Genomic DNA, 23,820 nt, shown 5'->3' on the forward strand with positions numbered 1-23,820 from the left:
AATAATTCAAAGAGCGAAAATATCGGTAATGTGTCTGATCAATTAAAAACTCTACTTCCTGAATGGGTCATTGACAATAATATAACACAAACAGCTTTCACAGACCTTTTGCACCGACTGCGTCGAGATGTTCCTTCACTGAAATTACCATTAGATTCAAGAACTTTACTTAAGACTCCTGAACATACAGAAATTTACAAAATAAATGGAGGCGAATACTGCCATTTCGGATTATCTTCATGTTTAGAAAAAATTGCACTAGATAGAAGATTATTAAAGATTGAACAAAAAACCATAGATCTATTAATCAACGTCGACGGAGCTCCAATGGGAAAAAGTACTACAAAAACGTTATGGCCTATATTGTGCTCGGATAAGCTAGGAAAAAATGTTTATATTGTAGGCATCTTTAATGGATGTTCCAAACCTGAAGATTCTGATGAATTCTTGAAATTTTTTATAGAAGAAGCGAAGAATTTTGTTAATAATGGTATCACCATATTGAAAACGCATTATGATGTAATCATTGATGGCATAATTTGCGACGCCCCCGCAAAAGCCTATATATTGGGAGTGAAATGCCATTCAGGCTATTCTAGTTGCACGAAATGTGAAATTGTTGGTCAAATGAAGAAATGCGTTTGTTTTCCAGGAGGGATTTCGACTTTAAGAGAAGATGCCAAATTCAACGAGTTTGCCTATTCCGATGAAGACAAAAAAAAATTATCAATTAAAAAAATCAAGTTTATCAAAAATACCTAAACTAGGTCTAGTATCTCAAGTCCCTTTGGACCCGATGCACTTGGTATTTTTGGGTGTCTGTCGCAAATTATTTTTGATTTGGCTGTTCGCGCGACTTTCTTGTAAACTTCCAGCATTTGTAATTGATCGCATTTCTGCTGCAATGATCACATTAGCCGATTATATTCCATACGAGTTCGCCAGGAAACCACGAAGTTTCAAAGATATTAAATTCTTTAAAGCCACAGAATGGAGACAAATCTTGTTATACATTGGTATAATTGTTTTGAAAGATAATGTATCTCCTGCTATCTACAACCATTTTGTAGTTCTACACGTTGCTATAAGTATATTCAGTAATCCATTGATGTGTAAATATAATTCTTGGATCGATTATGGTGAAAAATTGCTGTGTATGTTTGTTCCTACATTTCAAAAGCTTTATGGTCGCCGTTATGTATCTCATAATGTGCATGGTTTGTATCACTTAGCTAATGACGTACGAAGATACGGAGAATTGGATACATTTTCAGCCTTCAGGTTTGAAAACTTTATTGGACGAATAAAAAATCTAATCCGCAATGGGAATCGGCCCTTACAACAAATATCGCGCAGACTAACTGAAATCGAAAATCGAAAGAGTAAAGAATTTTACATGTGCAATGACAATATTCCGATTTTTAAACAACAACATCATAGCAGACCAACCTACAGATGTATTACAGTACAAAGTTGGGATATTCGACACATTCAAGATAAATTGTGATGATGATAAAAACAGCTACGTCTATGTCAATCATCAGCACGTAGTTAAAGTTTTGAATATTGTATGCAACAACAAAGATTACTGCATCGTTGGAAAGAAATTGGATATTCTAGGGCCTGTATATCCGCAGCCTCTATCTTCTAGTCAACTAGGAATTAATGTTGTACAGAAAAACGACAGCGCGTCTCCTGAATGTTGGAAAATTGATGATATTACAGCTTGTATGGTAATATTAAATGTTAATATTACCATACAAGCAAGTTAAAGTAGTTTTTCCGATTCTACACACACTACGCAATAAAAAAGAATAAAATTACTTTGACTGTTACAGTGATTTGATTGTATAAAGCTGCTGCTATTTGTAAAATCATACGGCGCGACTTATAGAGAAAAACATCCGCGTTCTTGTACTTGTATTATAATTAATCTCGATGAATATGAAAAAAAAATCAGTCATACATCGCTATACTTGTATTATAATTAAATTTAAGATCTCAAAGATTGTCAATGACGGCTGTATAAATATATCGAAATATCGGATTCGTAATACATATTATAATTGAACTACTGCTTGATAAGAAAAAAAAAACAAATTTGTTTTGACCGTATCTGACTGTGTTGGAATATTTTCGTACAGGAGGCGATCAAAATGTTTTATTCTTCCGTTGAACGAGTTTGAAAAAAAACTTTGTTTTCAATGTTTACGATGGTGGGTTTCAATAATATAAAATAATGAATGTGTTTTCAACAAAATTTAGCTTTTAATTGCCGTGTTTTTTCATTACAAGCTGAACAAAAAAATCTTTAGTAGTTTATTTGCGGCCGCGGATTTTTTTTCAAACTGTTCGACCAATAATCATGAAAAAAAAGTCCGATTAAAATTGAATTCTTCTTACATATAAGATGATTATAAAAATAGTTTCACTTTATAGATGACACATTCCTTCAAATTAGCTCTACATTCGTGCTTGACAAAAAAATTATTGTACTTTTTACTTGAAAAAAAAAAACACACGTTCGAGAGAAACTATGTGTTTTTTTCCTATAATGGTCAATATTATTTCGTAGATATTTTGATTTTGAAACGTTTTTTTTTGTAAAAAAAGTACCACCCTGTCCGAAAAAAATATAAAATACTAAAAAAGGTGTATCTCATCTCGATGAATATGAAAAAAAAATTTGTTTCACACCGCTGCGTTGACAAAAAAAAATCGACGAACGTATATCAGACTGAACGTGATTTTTTGCGTAAGAAATCCAAGTGCATAAAGCCACTTTGCGCAATTTTAATTTTGTGTAGAGCTTAATATAATGAAAAAGCGTAACCAAAAAAAAAAGCCTAAGATTGTTGCCTTGCGAGATTAATGAAAATGTTGATATTAAGAATAAGACGATATTATCAAATCTATACTGGCTGATAATTATTATTAAAAAAAATTAAATCTTTTTGCACTATATAACAATAAAGAAACGGCACTTACTTATCGATGTAGATATTATTAACAGAAAAATTCAATGGCTATGGAGTAGCGTGTCGCGTGTTCACAAAGATGGAGTAAACAACGTTGAATGAGGTTAAGGTCACTGCTTGATGAATCATAATTTTGAATGATTGATAAACGGAATAGAAAAAAAGAACCTTTTTTCAGAATTATATTGAGATTCTTAACAATCTTCAAAATATGATTCCGGTATACCAATATCAATAAATTTTTGTTTATAATAATTCATTGCCACAAAATTCAACTCATTAATTTAAAACTGCTTAAAGGGACGATAACAAATATTTATTATCAGTAACTACTATCAAAAAATTTTTTTATTTGAGTTTTATTCCACTACACAACTCTAGTACAAAAAATGTCATAAACAATAAATACAAAATTATATTTCCTTTAAATATTTTTACCTTATAAAAAAATATGATATGCAAATTATTGCATAATCGTTAAAAACGTATCTGAATCTACATTTGTACATCATATAAATATTAGGTTTACACATTATTATACATTTTTACAATGTTACAGTTACAATTTACAGTAGTTGTATATTTTATATACATTTAAAGCTAACTTTAATTTTTAACATTTGGCACATTAAAAATCTTGAGAAGTTTTGTAGATGGTAGAGTATTTAAAGAAAAGGTTTGGAGCACTTTAACTAATTTATGATAAGAAAAATACTGAATGGTAATGATACCTAATTATAATGCTAATTTGTTATATGACATATTTGAAATTTACATTTATATGAAAAAAATAAATAGTGAAAATAAATAATGATCATAACGCTAAATGAAAACTGGAATGATTTGAAGAAACATAAATTGAAAGCAGAACTATTCATGGCCACGTTTTGGAGTTTTAACATCAAGAGCCACTTGAGCAGCTGACATAACCGGAGCTCCAGGAACTGCGATGATTGAGTTTTCATCCCTGCATTTTATAGTGATTGGTCCAGCCCCTGAAAAGTATCAATTAAACGAATCACATTAAAATAGATACAGATTAAATGAATTTGAAAGTTTGAAATATAAATTCCATATTTTTATTAGATTATAAGGTATTATGTATTATTATTTTGTTGGGTTATTTTATACATATCAGATGTATCAACTTCACCGATTACTATGACACGAACTCCTTTGCCAAAGGTTATACCGGTATAGTTGCTTATGTTCACACAGACCTTGGCATTTCCATCAGTAATGGCTCCGCAGCCACAAACTTCCTTTGTGTATTTGTTCTCAGTCTTCGCAAACTTGAACTTGATGTTGCCTTCGATGCCTGTTAAAAATTATTGAATTATTATATCGATTAAAAATGAAAAAATGACTAAATGTAAAAAATAAATACTCACGGACTAAGCCTTCACTTTTTCCTACATCTGCAAAAGTAACCTCTTGAATATTCATTTCCAAATTTGCTTGGTTTGGATTGTAATCACCAATATGCTCCAAAATGGTAACATCTTTAATCAGCAACTCAAAGGGAACCAACTTTTTGGATTCCTTGAAGAAATTTGATGCTACAGACTTCACAGTTGCTCCTTCGACATGAAAAATCTGAATCGAAAAATATAAAATGTTTAGTAATTACAATAATTGAAAAAGACAGAAATCAATTCCATAGTACGTTTACCTTTCCAATGGTAATAGAAGCAACATGTCGATCAATCAGGGCTTTGCCCCATACCAAGCATTGGATTCTACTGCCATTAGCGTTATTCAAAGTAAATTTGAATAAATCAAATTTCTCTCTCGATCCTACTACTGCAGGAGCATGAACTTCATCAACGTAAGCAACAATCTCACTGAAAAAAAAACATTACCATTAATTAACTACCACTAATTGTAATAATTAAAAAAAATTCAGACCATCACTTACGCCATTCTATCTGTATCCCTAAGTTCTTTGAAATGCTCATTGGTAGTGAAAGGTAAAAGCTCTTCGCCCTCTCCACCACTTTCATTGGGATTACTATTTATATCGTCCTGATCCTGGAGAATGTTAGCTACGGCAGCAAGTCCAGCGTTTGGATTACCTCCACCTTGCTGACCATTGACTCCAGCACAAAGTCCAACGTTTGGATTACCTCCACCTTGCTAATCATTGACTCCAGCATGAAGTCCAACGTTTGGATTACCTCTACCTTGCTGACCATTGACTCCAGCACGAAGTCCAGCGTTAGGATTACCTCCGTCTTGCTGATAATCCATATTTTCCGTTGTCTAATACATGTACATAAAATTTGTAATTTATCTGAGAATAAAATCATTTAGTTTTTTTTCAATCTGATTGAATTCAAAATTTGTTTATCAAAATTTGTTTATAAAGTTATGTAAAAAATTAAATTTATACAATCACAACTTGAGTGCATTAAATAAACACATGTTCATCTTAAATATTTTATATCATCTTAAATATTTTTATACCAATAACTTTCAAGTGCAAAAATCAATATTTCTATAAACTGGTTTGTTTATTATGTAATATATATTATTTTTTTAAATAACGTGCGAATGCAGTGCGATAACATAGTTTAGATTTTTGTTAACTAACATGTGAATGTGCGAAAAATAGTTGAGATGAACATGTGTTTATTTAATGCAATCACGTTGTTGTGATTTTAATTTTTCACGTGATTTTTGCACTTGAAAGTTATTGGTATAAAAATATTTAAGATGAACATGTGTTTATTTAATGCACTCAAGTTGTGATTGTATAAATTTAATTTTTTACGTGACTTTATAAACAAATTTTGAATTCAATCAGATTGGAAAAAACTAAAAAATGACACGCGGTCACCCTAACCTACCACAAAAAAGTTTAAAAAATAATTATATATTTAGTACAAAATTTTTGTTTTATACTCACCTTCAAGAGTCGCAGTAACTTTTAAAATAAATATTTTAAAATTTTAAGCGACGATGTCGACGATTACAATAGATTAAATCAGCTTAAACACCCGGAACTAATTACTGCGTGCCAATGCATATGCATATACGCAGCCATCGACTGTTACTGCGCAAGACAATGCGCACATCAATTAATGCGCACATCAATTAACACATCACACTATAATAGCCACTTCTGTGACAGGTGCTCACGTGACCATCTCTCAGCCAATCAAATCACGAATAAAATGACTTCACTCGCCAAGCCATCACTTTTCATATATAGGATAAAACTATTTATCTTCGCCGTATTTTTTTTCATAGCATTTTGCAATACTTATTCTTCATTTGCAAATGAATTAACGAAAAATGTCATAGTTAATTGAATATGCAAAGTTTCGATTAAAAAAATTCACATTTTTTTTTTACCCCAGCTCGTCATTTCCCAGTATTTACGTTTAAATGTTATTGTTTAATGTAAATTAAAAAAATATTGAAAAATGAATAATCTTTAATGGTTTTTCGTTAATAACTAATTATTGTACTAACCGATTTTTACAATCAACATCTCATTCTTCGTGCATTTTTATCAGAAAAAAGTGGTTTGAATGACTTTTTACTGCTTCAATATTTAATTGAGATATAGCAAAAATCTTATTTTTCGCATATTCTCGAATTATTTAAACAATGATGCCGGTCTCACATGTTTCTAATAAATGGAGGGGTTGTTCTGCATCATGTTTGGAACAGTTTCGTGAAAAAAAATTCATCCTGGAAATTATCGCGCTGTCTAATGTTAGTAGTGTTCTAGTCCTGTTAGTAGTTTCTGGACTAGTAGTGGTAGTTAATAGGAGACACTGCGAGTCACGATTTTTATACACGCTCTTTATTAACTAACAATCAATATACAACAATGTTCATTTAAAAATATTTGGGTTCTTAGAAGCCGTAAAATAAAACTGAGAATTTTTTTGACAAATGCTGTGTACTTGAACTACACGTAAGAGTTGTTAAGGTGGTTGAAAAACAGAGCTCTCTGATTACTATCACGCGGAATATGCGTAATACCGTAGTACCGTAAAAAAAACATAAATTTTCAATGTTTCAAATATGCAAGTGGAAACCGACCTTAACGCTCAGAGCGTCTCGATTTTCTTTGAGTCCAATAGTCTATAGTCTATTTATATATAAAAATAGCTAGTATTACATTTGTTGGGTATTTTTTCTCTAATTTTTAACATTCTAGACAACTTGCTTGAAACATATAACAAAAATCATTAGTTTTGCGAGCGAATTCCAAAGAAATATATAATATAAAATACAATGAAAAATAAAAATATAAAATTTTTTCATTGTAACTCACTTTTAGCTCGTTGGTGTACGAGATTCAAAAACGAGATTTTCAAAATTTATAGGCGTTTCGTCCTAGACTAGTAGATTGGACTCCTCAGTAAGGATCAACCAGTCCTCCTTAGACGCCTAGCTACTTGATGTTGCGTATAAATTTTGAAAATCTCATTTTTGAATCTCGTACACCAACGAGCTAAAAGTGAGTTACAATGAAAAAATTATATACTTTTATTTTTCATTGTATTTTATATTATATATTTCTTTGGAATTCGCTCGCAAAACTAATGATTTTTGTTATATGTTTAAAACTTTGACACGAGTGTTTATGAATAATTAATAACTTGCTTAAAAGTTCTCATTCAAAAAAATTCTTTTCGTTATCATTTACAGCTAGAAACAACTTTTTCGAAACCCAGACTATGTTAAAGATCTACGAATATCATTCTTCTGAAGCCGAAGAAGTTTTTGAAAATCTCAAAGACAAAAGCAAGCGACATGAACGACATAAAGTCATATACTCGGACAATGAAAATGAAAATGAGCTGAAGGTTTTCAAAAAGAGACTTGTTACAATCAAAAAAGAAAAGATAAATAAAATACATAAAAAATCAAATGATAGTATTATACCCGAATAACACAAAAACATTTCAAAAACAGTTTTAAAACTTTTTTGATAAAACATTAAAAAGTTTTGGGACTTTAGTGATGAAAACGTTTTGAAAACGTGATATATGTCCGCAAATTTTTTAGTATTTGGGAATGAGGTGGAATTATAAAACGTTTTAAAAATGTTTTAATAACGTTTTGTTCAAAAAAAATTTAGACTTGATGAAATGTTTCTACATTGCAGAACGTTTTTAAAACGTTTTCAAAACTTTTTTTCTACAGAAATCCAGAATTATTTGAACACTTCAACGTTTTCAGAATGTTTTAAAAACATTTTGAAAACATTCTATCCAATATAATTTCCAGTTCGGTTGCTATTTCAAAACGTTTGTAGAATGTTTTCCAAACGTTTTTAAAAGTTATATTTAAAAATACTCTGTCATATGATTTTTTTCGGAATCATTTATTAATTACATTTGCGTGAAACAATATGTGTATTTTTAAAATATACAAAGAACGCAAATACATCATTTTTTTAAAAAACATTATTATTAGACTTATAGAATATTTTAAATAGTACATTACTACACTAGGCATAAAAGGTGGATTTCCATATATCGCACGCACCGCGCATCCAGCTTTCGAACCGTGCGTTGTATATCTTTTTTCTTTGATCGCTGATCGAACCTGAGATTTCCGTGCGCAAAATCGAGCCCAAAAGTTCTGATTTTGCATCGCAAATCAAAGCGGTAGGCGCAAGCCCAGTGCATCTTGTTTACATGCGAGGCGTAGCCAAAATTTCATTGGCGCTTTTTTCGCAATCTAGCCTGGACTAATCGCTTGTTATGTCCTCATCGTCATTAATAGGCTCCTCAGGCTGATTTTCTGGATTTAGCATTCAGGAATATCGGAGGATTCAGGCTCATTGATGCTATCTTCTTAGTAAGTACCAGCCATACCACCGACAGATTTTTGTTTTTGTTTGTTTGGTGTAGCTCCAAAAAGCAATTCTTGCGCCAGTAGGACTGTGTCAGACTTTTTCTTCCTAGAATTGGTGCCTAAAAACAATTACGAAAACGTTATAATGTCAATTTTGTTGAAACAAATAAAATAAACCTATGATAAATGTAATATAAATTAAATAAAAAATCGAAAATTGAAAAGCAATCCGTTTTTTCAGATAAATACAAGTATCAAATGATCCTGAAAAACACACGTCATTTTATGCATAAGTATTTTGAAATTTGTATCTATTTAATATAATAAAAAATACTTACGGGCTTTCAATTTCCCGTCAGCGCCTCTAACGTAACTACCAAGATAGGATAGGATTTGCTGGGCATTAACTTGAACAACGCCATTTTTCTTTGAAGACTCCAAAATATCTGGGAACAAAAAAATATATTTCACCAATCAATTTTCATATATTTCTTTCATTAAATAAAAATGTAAAATTTTGTGTTTTTTTTTCAAATAATACAAATCAGAAATACTTTCTAGTTTTTGAATATTACTCAAAACTATTTTTATTTTTTTGAGACTTTAAATATAACCGCAAAAAAAATGAGCATAAAAATACCGCTGCGGGAAAGTATAATCTGGAAGAGAGATAATAATCTCTCTTCTGACCATGTATCGAACTTTATTATACATATGTAGTCGTAAGAGGTCTTTAGAATCTGTCCCCTCCCCCTCTTCACAATTTTGGCCCCTTCCCAATTTTAACTTTCACAATTGCAAATAAATAAAAAAAATATACCGTGTTTTTAGTGATGAATTTTTTAATTCTCCTTGCCCTGTGCTCATACTAAAAAATGACAAATGACCCCTCCCCCGTCCCCATAATTTTGGTCCAGCCATTTATCATATTAATGTTTTTACGCGAATAAGAACAAAAAATATATAACTTACAGAGAAACTCATATTGTAATATGGAATTTATAGATAACGACAAAACTATTTATAATACATTTGATCAAGTATGTGTAGTTATGATGCCATACCAATTACTTCCATATTATTACCTAAAGGTATGCCGAGTCAAAGAACGTTTCGATTAACTTTAGATTAAACTGAAACAAAATCTGTATTTTTGAAAAACGATACTTATACAAAAATTAAGAGAAGTTGAATTTATATTTTGGGATGGACTTCTGTGATACCGAAAAACACTTTAGAAAGCGTTAATAAGATGTTGTGCAATGTATATGTGGTAATAAAATACTCAATTAAAAAACACCATAATAATCAATACTATAAAACATTCTACTTTATGATTTTACGTACATACCTTCTAAAATAAGTAAATACAAGGAGGTTGCATTCAAAGGCTTTTTCGTTCCTTTTTGTCCCTTCCCATTGTAATGTCGCTGTACTTCCACGTGCATCGTTGCGTTTATTACGTCACGAGCAGTCATCATCCAATCCCCGGAAGTCACTTTTTCTGTTAAATATTTTTTCTGCAAAAGAAAATTGATATTAGTATTAATGATAACAAAAAAAACTTGAAATGACTATTAGAGTAAATTTTGTAAACTTACGACTCCATCCCTCAAACCAGCTGAATTTTCCAGTTCATTGTCAAATTCCAAAAATAGATCGAGTGTAGTCATCTTTTTGAATACTGCTATCATGACTTTTTTCTTTTCGCTCCAAGACGAATCCGATGAATAGGCATTAGGTAACGGAACTGCTGCAATTACCTTTTCCTTTGCTTGATGTGTCACTAAACGATACGTATTTCCTACAAATAAAACTTGTTCATATACAGGGTGTCTCATTTTAATTTACCACCCCCTAAAACAGGTTAATAATTTGCTCTGAGAAAAAAATGTTTCAAATAAAATTTGTTGGGTTCGAAGGGGGCATCTTTTGGCTATTTCAGCTGCGACCTTGAGCATGACCTTCAAGGTAATTTGAAAGTCAAGACCAAATTTTCATATGAAATGTGCATATTTTATGGCGGATTCGGATTCTACTAAAAAAGAAAAACACTTTTTGTATGAATCATTTTTTGAAAAAATCCCAAATTTTTGTTGTAAACGGCTTTAAAAAAGTAGAAAAAATCACTAGATATCTCTACCTTAAACTAAGGTTAGAATTTTTCCCACAGTTAAGAATGATTTTGATGAATGTTACTAGATTCAATGAGGGACATACTCTAGTGACCTTCACCACGAACTTGCTTAAGAGCCATCAAAGTCATTTGAAGGTCATCAAGATTTTTTGAAGGTCAAATGTTTATTTACAGGTAACCATTACATTTTATCCGAGGAATTAGAATATTAGAATTAGAATATTTTTCTCGTAAATGCTTTATTTCTCGCTAAGACATTTTTTTGCTTCGTTATCGTTCTATTGGTAAGGCTTGTAAATTCTTACAGCTCCTCAAAGCTTCTCATCATTAGGTTTTCATTGACTTTCTGAATTTCAGATTAAATAAAAATTAAATTATTAATTTAAGATTAAATATTCCCTAAAAAATCTACCTTCAGCAGATAATGGCTGACTACACGCCAGTAGAGATAGTCAACATGATCAAGATTTTGGGAGAATGTCACGACAATTACAAGGCTGCAGCGAGGCTGTACGCTGAAAGGTATCCGGACGCTCGTCATCCTACTAGGAGGAATATTAAACTTCTAACGATAAGAGCTCAAGGAGGTAACTTAAGAAGGAAGAGGCGACGGACGGGCTCAAGAGAGCATATTGCGCTTGGGGTTCGTGCTGTAATTGCCGAGGATCCTCATATTTCGACGCGACAAATTCAGTGAATGCATGGAGTACCCAGATCAACAGTTTCCCGTGTATTGCGTCATTTTAGATTTCATCCATATCACTTGCACCTTACACATGCCATTGAGCCTGGTGATCCTGCCAGGCGACTTAGATTCTATCAATGGGCGGAAACACGAATGCGCATAGATCCATTTTTCTTTGATCGGACTATCTTTACAGACGCGGCAAAGTTCGACAATATGGGAGGAGTTAATCTTCATAACGCGCATTATTATGCAGAAGAAAATCAACATTGGCAGCGAGATCACAGTACACAAAGACGGTGGTCAATTAATGTTTGGGTGGGCATAGTTGGGGAATACGTTGTGGGTCCAATTTTTTATGACCGTAATTTAAACGGCGAGCTTTATTTAGATATTCTCGAGAACCAAATTCCACCTCTTCTAGAAAACATTCCGCTAGAAATAAGGCGAGACGTGTGGTTCCAGCAAGATGGTGCTCCCGCTCATCGTCGACTACTTGTCAGGAGATTTCTGAACGCGACATACCTAAATAGTTGGATTGGAATTGGTAGTCCAATCTGTGAATTCCCTGCGCGATCGCCAGATTTGACCCCATTGGACTTCTTTCTGTGGGGGGTCGTGAAGCAGAGAGTTTACGCGGAAGCCCTGACGACGGCACAAAATATGATGGAGAGAATTGTTGCAGCATTCCAGGCGTTAACCCCACAAACATTAATAGATGTCCAAAGAAGTTTTCGCCAGAGAATACAATGTGCATTCAACAAAATGGGCAATTGATAGAGCACTTGAGTCATTGAAATTTCCGTGACTAGCTGAACGAAGGGGTCTTGCCTTAAGTGGTTGGACGTGAAGGTCTTGCCTTAAGTGGTCCAAAGGATACCTCTGTCTTTGTTTGAAGCTAGTAACATTCATCTAAAACATCTTATTTCTAGAACAAATTCTCTTTTCAGTTAAAGGGAGAGCTACCTATCTATTCATGATCAAAAAATGATTCAGACAAAAAGTGTTTCTCTTTTTTAGTAGAATCCGAATCCGCCATAAAATATGCACATTTCATATGAAAATTTGGTCTTGACTTTCAAATGACCTTGAAGGTCATGTTCAAGGTCGCAGCTGAAATAGCCAAAAGATGCCCCCCTTCGAACCCAACAAATTTTATTTGAAACATTTTTTTCTCAGAGCAAATTATTAACCTGTTTTAGGGGGTGGTAAATTAAAATGGGACACCCTGTATACTTCTATTGTTGATAGTTTACTACATTGTATGTAAAGCAAAAAGAAAAAAAAATACGTACCTAGAATCATGTCAACTTTTGCATTAACAGCTTGGAATTATCATTGACTATCAGTACGTTTTCATACAAAGTCAGAAGAAATTGATTGCCCGTTTGAATCCCTGCAACTTATACCAAATAAATTATATATCAAGAAGTTGTGAAAATTATAGACGGACACCTAGTTTTTGTCCTTCTTTGCTTAACAATTACGAATTTACCATCTTTCAGCTTCTTGAATTGGGGAAGAGGAGTCGAGCTTCTTGTATCATTTGTGATATTTTTCAACGGCTTCCTAGATAAAAATTCAGGCTGACTACTAGTAGATGGGGGATTGGTGATGCTCTTAGAGGGGTTTTGAGTTTTAGATGCATGCGAGTTACTGGTAGGCGACTCTGCAATATTTTCTATTTCTGCCTTGATATTGTTGCCCTTGACGTTGCCTGTAAAATTAAAAAAATAAAAACTTTACTTTGAAAAAATTTTGCAGCATTGTTGGATATTTTTTATTATTTCTACTTTTGATACTTACTAGTTCTATCTCTACTTAATAATTTTTGTAAATGCTTAACTAAATAAGGGCTACCAGGAGTGAAGCGCTTTTCATCAATTATGCTTGGTTTCGATGCTGGATCTTTTGTAGAGTTCCCCAATTCAACTAAAAAATTATTTTTTTACAGGTTCATAAAAATATTCATTTCTCTGCACAGTCAAATAATTGGAAATTGATTTTAAAATATGAACATTGTACTTTTTTAATATTTTTTCAGAATATTTTATATATTTGTAATAGAAAAAATTATCGCTAAAATAAAAGTTTTTTTTCCCTTGAGGCGTGGGAGAAATTCAATGTGGAAATGTTTTTTTTTTATTAGAGAGGCCACTTGAAATCTTTATTCCGTTCTCTATCATGGATATATCATCTTGCAATAATTTTTATAATATTTATTTTGGATATGTAAAATCAAAATCCAAAAGAAGGCTTCATAAAAAAGGGGATTCAAATGCCGAAGTTACATCTCTTAACTAAAAATAAATCTTTCATAAAAATCAAAAGGAACTAATAACAGAATTCTCTTTGATCGGTAACTAGCAATTCAAAAAAAAAAAATATTATTACGTTCTTTTAGTATTGTTTGGGATTCATAGAAGATCTCATATTGAATATATTCAAATGCAAAATACCAGCGGATCAATTTTCTGCTTATTCAGATTAAAAAAATCTCTTATCACTTTCCATGTCCAGATTTAAATCATTATTTTTTTCTTCTGTCTCAATGGAAGCACCAGTCGATGTTGATCTGGCAATATTTAGTAAAGTTTGATCTAGTGCCAGGGGAAACATACTGATCAAACTACTATCATTTACCTAATCTCATATACAACAATGGTTAAGGAAAATCCCTCATGTAATTAAAACAACAATCTTGAAATTTCAACGTTTCGCCATAAATTCATGGCCTCTTCAGGAAAACTTTATTAAAAATTATAAACAATTAAAAACTTTTTTAAACAATCGACATGATCATAACACTACAGTACACATCAAACAATAATAACAAAATCATTCGTACTCACAATTATAGAAAACTTAAGTCATAGTAATGTCAATTTATAAAATATTTACTATTCAGAACAACCTGAAAATTCAGAGATATAAAATGAACTGTGAATTTCAAAGTGTTACTCATCATGGTACAACTGTCTATACTAGACTGTCAATATAGTAAGCAATTAAACATCCAATCAGAGTCAAGCACGAAACGGAGATGCCCGAACAATTTGAACCACACAAACAAAAATTCAATGATAAGAGCGCATCCCTTTTACAATATTTACAATCTGACAGTATTGTTTATTGAGAAGCTTCACATCTTCTTTTCTGTTAATCGTGTTATCACTAATAATAATATTAATCATCTTAGATGTAAATCTTTTTTTGTAATTTGATTCTCTATCCAAAATAACTGTGTTTTCCCAATCAAATTCATGATTAGGAAAATCATGTGGGATGAAACTGGAGTCGTCTACAAATTCAATTGCAAATCATGCCCAGCGAATTATGTGGGTGAAACAAAACGTAGTTTAAAAAAGAGAATTAAAGAACACAAAGATTCAATAGGAAAAAATAAGTTACCAGTATCTTCTCACATAGAGAATTTTCCTAATCATGAATTTGATTGGGAAAACATAGTTATTTTGGATAGAGAATCAAATTAAAAAAAAATAATTACATCTAAGATGATTAATAATAAGTGAGACTTCAAATTTTTTTATAGCATTTTGTGATGTAATTCAGCACTTGCGCATGTTTCAAGCGATACGTATGAACTATTATTTGGGCTGAATTTTAACTACTTGTATTTCTTTTTCAGATAGTATAACTTACCTGAAAGAGAAGAAAACTAGATGGCCAAAACCAAACGTCAGGAAAAGCGATGTATTGCGCGAACTAGCACTTGAAAACGTAAAAGTCCCGGAAGTAGAAGAAACAAATTCGACGAAACAAAAAAATTACTCCAAAAAATCTCTTAAAAAGAATACTTCAAAAGGGAAAAATTCAAAGAACAATGTATCCAAGGTAAAACACACACACCCTTATAATATAATAATATTTGTCTGTTTGTTTCTAAACCCTTTGATCTTTATATGCTGTAGATACCGGCACCTCCGAATACTTTCGACGCTGCACTCAAGAATTGATCCGGTATTATACCTACTAAGAAGTTGCAATTCGGTGACTTGGATAATGCTCGTAGCTCGAGTAATGAGGATATGGCACGAGAATTAGCAGAAAAGGATGCCAAAATTACAGAGCTGATGGAGGCTTTACGAAAACAGCAAGAGAAAAGTGAGAATAACTTTTCGTTTTAAGGCAGCCCTAAATCCCATAGTAATATACCATCCGCTAAAGGTAAGATATTCTTCACTACACATGCATATATTTTTATATTGTTCTCAGTTCTCATCACTTCATCCAAATCACCACAATACTGTACGTATTATATTGCATCGAAATTCATTTTTGTATTTTTACTTACGTCATAACTATTTGTTTGAGGTACCACTTCGAGATGTAATGCAAGAGGACTCACTGGGAACATAACAAGTCCATGTGTGGTTGATGGAGACAAAATAGTGGACGTCGAAGTGAAGGTTGAAGAAGAAAATTCAATTCCGAAAACAAAGAAGCAAAACTTGGATGAAGGGGAAAAAAAGGATCTAAGTACGTGAAAACTGGTCACAATTTCACTTACACTTTAGAAGATTATAAAAATTCAGGATTAGAAATGCGGACTGAGTTATCTTCATGAACTAAAAAGGTTATATTGGAAAACGGAAAAGAAAAGCACGTATGTATGCATTTTTACAAAATGATAATTATTCGAATCTTCACATCTATAATCTATGTATTTCTTACAGGTCGAGATGATCCATTTGCATTTCGGTATTTCTATTAGCATGGATAGTTGGCGCAATGCCTTGGCTGATAAATCAGCCCCCAGATTCCTGAAGGTCATGCTGTTGCAGATTTTTGAGCCCAAAGAGTGTTCCACCTTGGCTGTACAAGTGACGAGGACTGCATCATCCGCTCACAGAAAATATGTGCCATCAAGGCAATATAACGTACTGAGAAGTATGACACTTTTTTTATTATTAAATATATTTGTATAAAAATTAAATAATTATCCATGATTACTAATTTATTATTAATTTGCAGAAGTTTGGCTACACTTTCTCGTAAAGAAGAAAATGATCAAGGCTAAATGCTGCAGAAACCCGAGCATGTCAGAAAATTATTAATGGGTTTGGTCGTCAACTGGGAGTGGTGATCAATCAAATTCGGATTCAATATTTCAATCTAGAAAAGGCAGGGTTGCTGTCAGAATTTGAAAAAGGGAATGCTAGTAAAGAAGAAGTAGAAGAAGAATTTGTTGAGTAAGCTGAATTCATTTATTCAAAAACGGCGTCACTTTCATTTTATTGTGATGTATAAACCGCAAAATAAGAAACAGTTTTTTTACGATTTTCTATAATACTGTACAAACTTTCAACAAAATACGTGCACATTCATTCGTATCAGTTCATGTAAAAGTACTTGTTTCATTTTCTCTTTTAGCGTGAAATTCAAGTTTTCTCGTGTTTCACTAATGATCATTCTATTTGAACCTCAAAATGAGAACTATTTTTTTCTCTCTCTATTTACATTTTTAATTTCGTCGATGATTGTTACATCAGCACTAGTAATCTTTCTTAACTGATTTGTGTACTTACTTATATTACTGTAGCAATGTATACACTGTAAACATATTTCTTTTTCTTATTTAATGATTAAGTTACAGATATTAATTCATAAGCATACATTTAATTTCACGAGAATCAAGCAATGTCTTGTCTTCGAGCTTTAATTATTATATAGAAAATTACATAACGTTTTTTATTGAAGTAATTTTAAATTACACTTTATATGTAAGTTTAAAAAAAAACGAAAAAATCTAATTATGCTATCATTTATAAATCGATGTATAATGGATAATTTAATAAAGAATTAACTTATAATTTCATGCATATAATAATATTAAACAAAATAGAATCATGTTGGAAAATGACGTCGTCATTGTCCAATGAAACTAATAGCAATCGATGACGTCATTATTCTAATATTCAAATAAGAATAAACTAATTAGGATTTGACGATTTATGACATGTTTACATTTTTCTTAATTCTTCAAAAAATAGTATGAGAATATAAACTATATTTGTTACAATACATCTTTCTTTGTACTTTTGCTCTTAGTATTAGGCTACATATCGAATTGTACTTGAAAATAAATAATCAGTACTTCCCGAGGCTGACATCAATTTTATATGCTGATGACCGAACAACAGCTATATATTGTACAATTAAGAATTTTCTTATTTTCTCTCTTTTTAAGAAAACGTATTTGAAACACGGAATTTGGACACGGTATAATGATAGAACAGCCACAAGTATACAACAGACCTAAATGCGTTACGAATAGGAGAAAAAGAAGTTTAGGATGGGTGGCTGAATGCTCATCGCTGATTGAGCTGCAGCGACAGTAATGAGAATCTGATTTTCACGAAGTCGTATCACATCTATATTGTTTATACAGCTAAGACCAAGATGCTATGGAAATGCCGGCTGTGAATCTTGATCATAGTTATATAAACAATATAGATACGATACAATTTCATGAAAATAACATTTTTTGTAGCGTCATCGAATTCTAATCACTGTGCAGCGAGATTTCTGACGGAACCTTGAACCTACCCTACCTCTCGTTGCACAGTCACCCGCAAAATCAAGTTACCGGCGGTCCGCGGTGTACCGATAGCTGATAACCCCGCAACGAATTACCGTATTCCAATTCTTTAATGAAAATCAATTTATAAACGGCGAGGGACGGGCAACCGAAGTCGGCTAATTACTGTCGTTTCTCTTACCCACGCACTTTCACCTCCCATACACTGCATCTTCCAAAATTTTAATTTTGCTCCCTTGAAGTGGAAGCTTTGTTTTTACTTTTTTTGTGATGAAATATACTTTGAAAATTTTTATTTTTTTTGTTTGCCATAACTTTATTGATTTTAGTGTTACATTCTACCGGTTATACGAAGGTGGATTGATAAGTTTCCGGCCTGATTTTATTTCTCAACATAACCCGTTAAGGCCGAGAACGCCCCTCCCGGTACACCGCTCTTTCGACTATCATAACTCGTGCAATTCCACGTATAAAAAATTGAAAGATACACTATTTCGAAGCTTAAGATCTCCCCTTTCCAACGGTATGCCGAAAAATACGATAAAAAAATGTTAACTATGTGAAAATATTGTTTAAATAAAAAAAAACACGATTTTTCCATAATTTTTTTTTATAAAATCAAGTTTTCAGAATGGACCTCTGTTTGCAATCCACTTGGAACGTCAATAACTGGTGGCATAAATGTCTAAGCTTTCATAATATATATTTCCGAGATCGTTTTTTTATCTCAGTATCATCAGAATGGCGCTTCAATGACGGAAATTTCGTTCAGACATTCATGAATTTTTTCCTTGAAAAGTATGGACTTTTCGAAAAAGTCAAAAAGAAGAAAAAGTTCTTAAAATCACTCATATAATACATCAGAATTTTTTCGAAAAGTTTGGAGCAATTTTTTGAATTTTGCAAATTGTGAAATTTTGAACATTTTCAAAATTGACCGTAATTTTTTGAAAAAATTCGGGTGCATTCTTTGCTCAGTTTTGAAAACTTTTTATTCCTGGTAAATTTTCATATGAGTTCATTGCTTTTAAGAAAAAAATTCACAAGTGTCAAAATAATTGCACAGTATGTATAGTCCGAGGTATCCACGCTGCAATTAGTGTGAGAGCTTGTACTGGTGAAAAAAGATATGAAAAGGAATACATTTTTAGAAAAACCTAATTTGGTGATGAAAATAACAAAATAAACTATCTACTTATAACTGCAATCTATATCGGAGCGAAATCCTGAATAGCCGATCGTGTCGCAGAAGCCCATCATTCGTTCATAGGTGGCCTGAAAATCCAATTTTAGCGAAATTCATCGCATTGGAATGATTCATGAAATACATTGAATTTTGAATCTTGCAAGTCATTGAGTATAATTGACTATCATCAATTGAAGCAAAAATCCGTAAATCGGCCCGAATAATACAGCTGGTTGCTACAGGCTTCCTACCAACAGGACGTTCCACTGAAGTTATTTCAGTAGGTTGAGAAAAATGTCGAAAAGGAGAGCCGCGAAAAGGAGTTACTGTGAATTGACTGATGAAGAGTCAGATACGAATGAAAATAAACAGCATATTTTTATACCTAGTCCAGATGACTCTGGCACTGATGGAGATAGTTCGTCAGATACTGACAATTCTGAATCAGAACTACTTGATGAAGACAATTCTGAATCGGAAATTCATGTACCAAATGTCTCATATCGATCTGTTTTTGAAAGTTATACAGAAAAACAAAAACTGTTAGAGCCAAATCATACTTTTTCGTGGTGTGAAGGAGAAAAAGTTTACTCTGTAGATTTGAAAGATCAATTGTTATTGCCTGATTCCGTAAAGCAGAAAATATCTTCAATGTCACACGTGGAACTGTTCGAAATCTTTTTCTCTGAAGAAATAAAAAATTATATTATTCAAGCCAGTGAAGAAAATGATTTGAAATTATCTTCAAAAGAATTCAACACATTCATAGGAATATTATTATTATCATCTTACAATATTCGAAAGAATCAAAGAGAGTATTGGGAAACCGACCCTCTCGAAAACTGCTCTGCTGTTTCATCAGCGATGACACGCGATCGGTTTAGTGAAATAAAATCTAAAATAAAATATTCAAAACCTACTGACAAAAATGATAATGATAAAGCTTGGAAAGTCCGTCATATTTTGGAATTGTTTAGGACCAAAATTAAACAATTTGGATATTTTTCAACTGCTCTTTCCATTGACGAAATGATGGTTAGATTTTTTGGTCGCACGTGTCTGAGGCAATATTTGCCTTCTAAACCTGACCGATACGGGATCAAACTCTGGGCCTTGTGCGGAGCAAATGGATATATATTCAACGTTGATATTTATTGTGGTAAGAACGATACAAGCATTGGGATAAATTTATCCGCATGTCCACTTGGCTCCAGAGTTGTATTACAAATTGTTAATCCACTTCTACATAGCTTTTCAAAAAGAAAATTGTCTGACTATCATGTCTATTTTGATAACTATTTCACTACTCCTGATTTAGTCGTTCACTTGAACAAATGTGGCTTACGATCTACAGGAACTGTTCGTAAAGATAGAGTGAAACAAAAACATGATTTTGAAAAAAAAGCACCACGAGGAACGAACAAAGCGAGTTATGATCGTAACAGTGGAATGAATCTCATCAGTGTAGTTGACTCAAAAGAAGTTTCTATTCTTTCTACGGCAGCTGGCGTCACTCCCTTGGAGCCAATGGAAAGATATTCGAGAACTGCTAAGAAAAGATCAAAATTGGAATTCCCTTGTGCTTTTTCTTCGTATAACAAGTACATGGGAGGAGTGGATTTGCACGATTTTTGATGCAAGAAAGCTTCTCCAACTGTCAGTTCAAAGAAGTGGCCATTCAAAATTTTCTCACGAATTATTGAAATGTCAATAACGAACGCTGTAACAATAAGCAATCTTTGCAGAAAGGATAGAAAAATAATGAAAACGCAAGAAATGTGTAAAGAAGTGAGTAGAAAGTATTTGGCGCAATCGAAAATATGTGATCTCAAATCTCACAGGCACGATACTAGAACAAGAAACAAATGTAATAGCGAAGGATGTTGTGTAAGGACTACCAGATACTGCATTGATTGCAAAGAATATTACTGTATCGAGTGTTTTTGAAAATTACACGCAGGAAAGGTAGCGAAATGAATTATCGATTCCAGAAAAATTCATCAATAAAAAAAAATAAAAAAAAAAATAACTAAAATATGAAAAAAAAAAAAAAAAAAAAAACTATCTATATTCGTCGACCTCCTCGTTGGTGATAGTTGGGCAACGCAAACTCTGTTTGCGGCGGACAGGCGATCAAAGAGTGGATGTTAATGACTTACGTATTGGGCAATTACTTTAACACTTGTGAATTTTTTCTCAAAAACAATGAACTCATATGAAAATTTACCAGGAATAAAAAGTTTTCAAAACTGAGCAAAGAATGCACTCGAATTTTTTCAAAAAATTACGGTCAATTTTGAAAATGTTCAAAATTTCACAATTTGCAAAATTCAAAAAATTGCTCCAAACTTTCCGAAAAAATTCTGATGTATTATACGAGTGATTTTAAGAACTTTTTCTTCTTTTTAACTTTTTCGAAAAGTCCATACTTTTCAAGGAAAAAATTCATGAATGTCTGAACGAAAATTCCGTCATTGAAGCGCCATTTTGATGATACTGAGATAAAAAAACGCTCTCAGAAATATATATTATGAAAGCTTAGACAATTATGCCACCAGTTATTGAGGTTCCAAGTGGATTGCAAACCGAGATCCATTCTGAAAACTTGATTTTATAAAAAAAATTATGAAAAAATCGTGTTTTTTTTTATTTAAACAATATTTTCACATAGTTAACATTTTTTTATCGCATTGTTCAAAACACCGTTGGAAAGGGGAGATCTTAAGCTTTGAAATAGTGTATCTTTCAATTTTTTATACATGGAATTGCACGAGTTATGATAGGTGAAAGAGCGGTGTAGCGGGAGGGGCGTTCTCGGCCTTAATGGGATAATCTCCTCCAAGGCTGATACATTTCTCATAGCGGTGTTCTAGTCTAGTAATGCCATATCTATAGACTGATTCGTCAAGCTCCTCAAAATACCCATTTACAGCTTCGATTACTTCTTTATTGTCCGCAAATCTCTTAACGCCAAGCCATTTTTTGAGATTAGGAAACAGATAATAGTCACTCGAGGCTTGCAAACGCAGCACCCATCTTGCACAGAGCTTTTCCATATGCAAATGTTGGTGCAAAATATTTTGCACACGTTCATATGACATCTTACAGGTCTCAGCTATCTGACGCACTTTTAATCTGCGGTCTTTCAGCACTATTTGATTGATTTTTTCGATCATATCTGGAGTTGTAACCTGAACAGGGCGTCCTGAGCAAGGCTCATCAGAGGTGCTCACACGACCCTTTTTAAACTCGGAAACCCACTGCTTAATTGTTGAATATGATGGGGAGGATGTCCCCAGTGTTGAGTCCATCTCTTCTTTGATTTTCTTCGACTTTAACCCCTTCAAATAGAAGTATTTGATGACAGCACGATTTTCTAGCTTTTCCATTTTTAAGAAAAACACAGAGGCGTCTTGTTCAGTGTGCTCTCGAACCTAAAATAACATGGCGATCGGGCTGAAACTATAGCTACAAGCTATCGAAGGATGGTACTATAGAACGCCACCTCAAGGTAGGCCGAGTGGCGCCATCTCTTGGTCAGGCCGAAAATTTATCAATCCACCCTTGTATATTATTTTCAGATACTTCAATATGATTGAGTACAAAAAATAATAATATTTATATCTTTGTGATGTTCGGATCACTCTTAGGAACGTCTGAGGCGGACGTTATCTCAGGTGCTCTGTTTGGTTTGCGTTTGCGACACCTGAACCGGGAGGAGCAAATTGGTGAGGAAAGCTTCTACTAACGCGTGGCTCGAACACAGTAAAATTAAGTTTTTTCTAATGTAGGAGCTCTAGCGAATACCTTTATTCATTGGAGTCGGCTCTTACGTATGACTATCTCAGACCATGCTGAAATAGACACAGAAAATTTAACAATTGATAAATACGTCGCGAGTGTCTTGTCGAAAAATATTCCAAACCATGTCAAATTATTTTTCAAAGACAAAAGAAAACGTGGACGAAGCTAAATTGAAATTGGAAAGGAGAGAAAAGTATAAAAGAGCAATTAAATGTTTCTTTGACTTACTTTTATTTTTTTTTTTATTTGGCCTGATATACAGCTTCGGTGACACTTAAGAAGGATTATCTAGCAGTAGATTGCTACACTGATTTTTTTCGCTTGCGTACGCCCTTTTAAAAACTGGGGGTGATTGGGAGCATCCTCTCTCGATCCCTCAAAATTGAAAAGAGTGGAAATAACAGCAGTTTTTTTATTGGTTGAATGAGATCTTTCCACTTTTCTCTTTTGTTTTTCCGTCCGTAATTGGTGCGGGGGCGTGGAAAAAACCGGCGGCGTGAGTCTGAAAATTCGGGCCTTATCTTGAAAGATGGCTCTCTAAGTATCATTTTTCTTATATTCTTCTAAATTAGTATTAACTTTCTTAATTATGTCAAAAAAAATAAAAAACTAGTTCTTTTATTAGATTCAATTAATTCCTATGTA

The 23,820-nt window shown here is 32.7% G+C and overlaps 1 protein-coding gene across 1 annotated transcript in view; it reads left to right on the plus strand.

Annotated features, from left to right (window-relative positions):
• The window catches only part of LOC131675450 (cullin-2-like), a 673,085-nt gene that overhangs the window by 80,996 nt on the left and 568,269 nt on the right, over positions 1 to 23,820 (plus strand). The window contains exons 2-5 of the mRNA XM_058954430.1: positions 15,273 to 15,478; positions 15,556 to 16,250; positions 16,321 to 16,534; positions 16,619 to 16,836. The gene's annotated coding sequence lies outside the window, so the exon portion shown is untranslated. The remainder of the gene's footprint in view (positions 1 to 15,272; positions 15,479 to 15,555; positions 16,251 to 16,320; positions 16,535 to 16,618; positions 16,837 to 23,820) is intronic.

This window comes from Phymastichus coffea, unplaced genomic scaffold (assembly GCF_024137745.1).
Source record: "Phymastichus coffea isolate CEN01 unplaced genomic scaffold, Cenicafe_Pcof_1.1 PCOF00021, whole genome shotgun sequence".
Taxonomy (NCBI): domain Eukaryota; kingdom Metazoa; phylum Arthropoda; class Insecta; order Hymenoptera; family Eulophidae; genus Phymastichus; species Phymastichus coffea.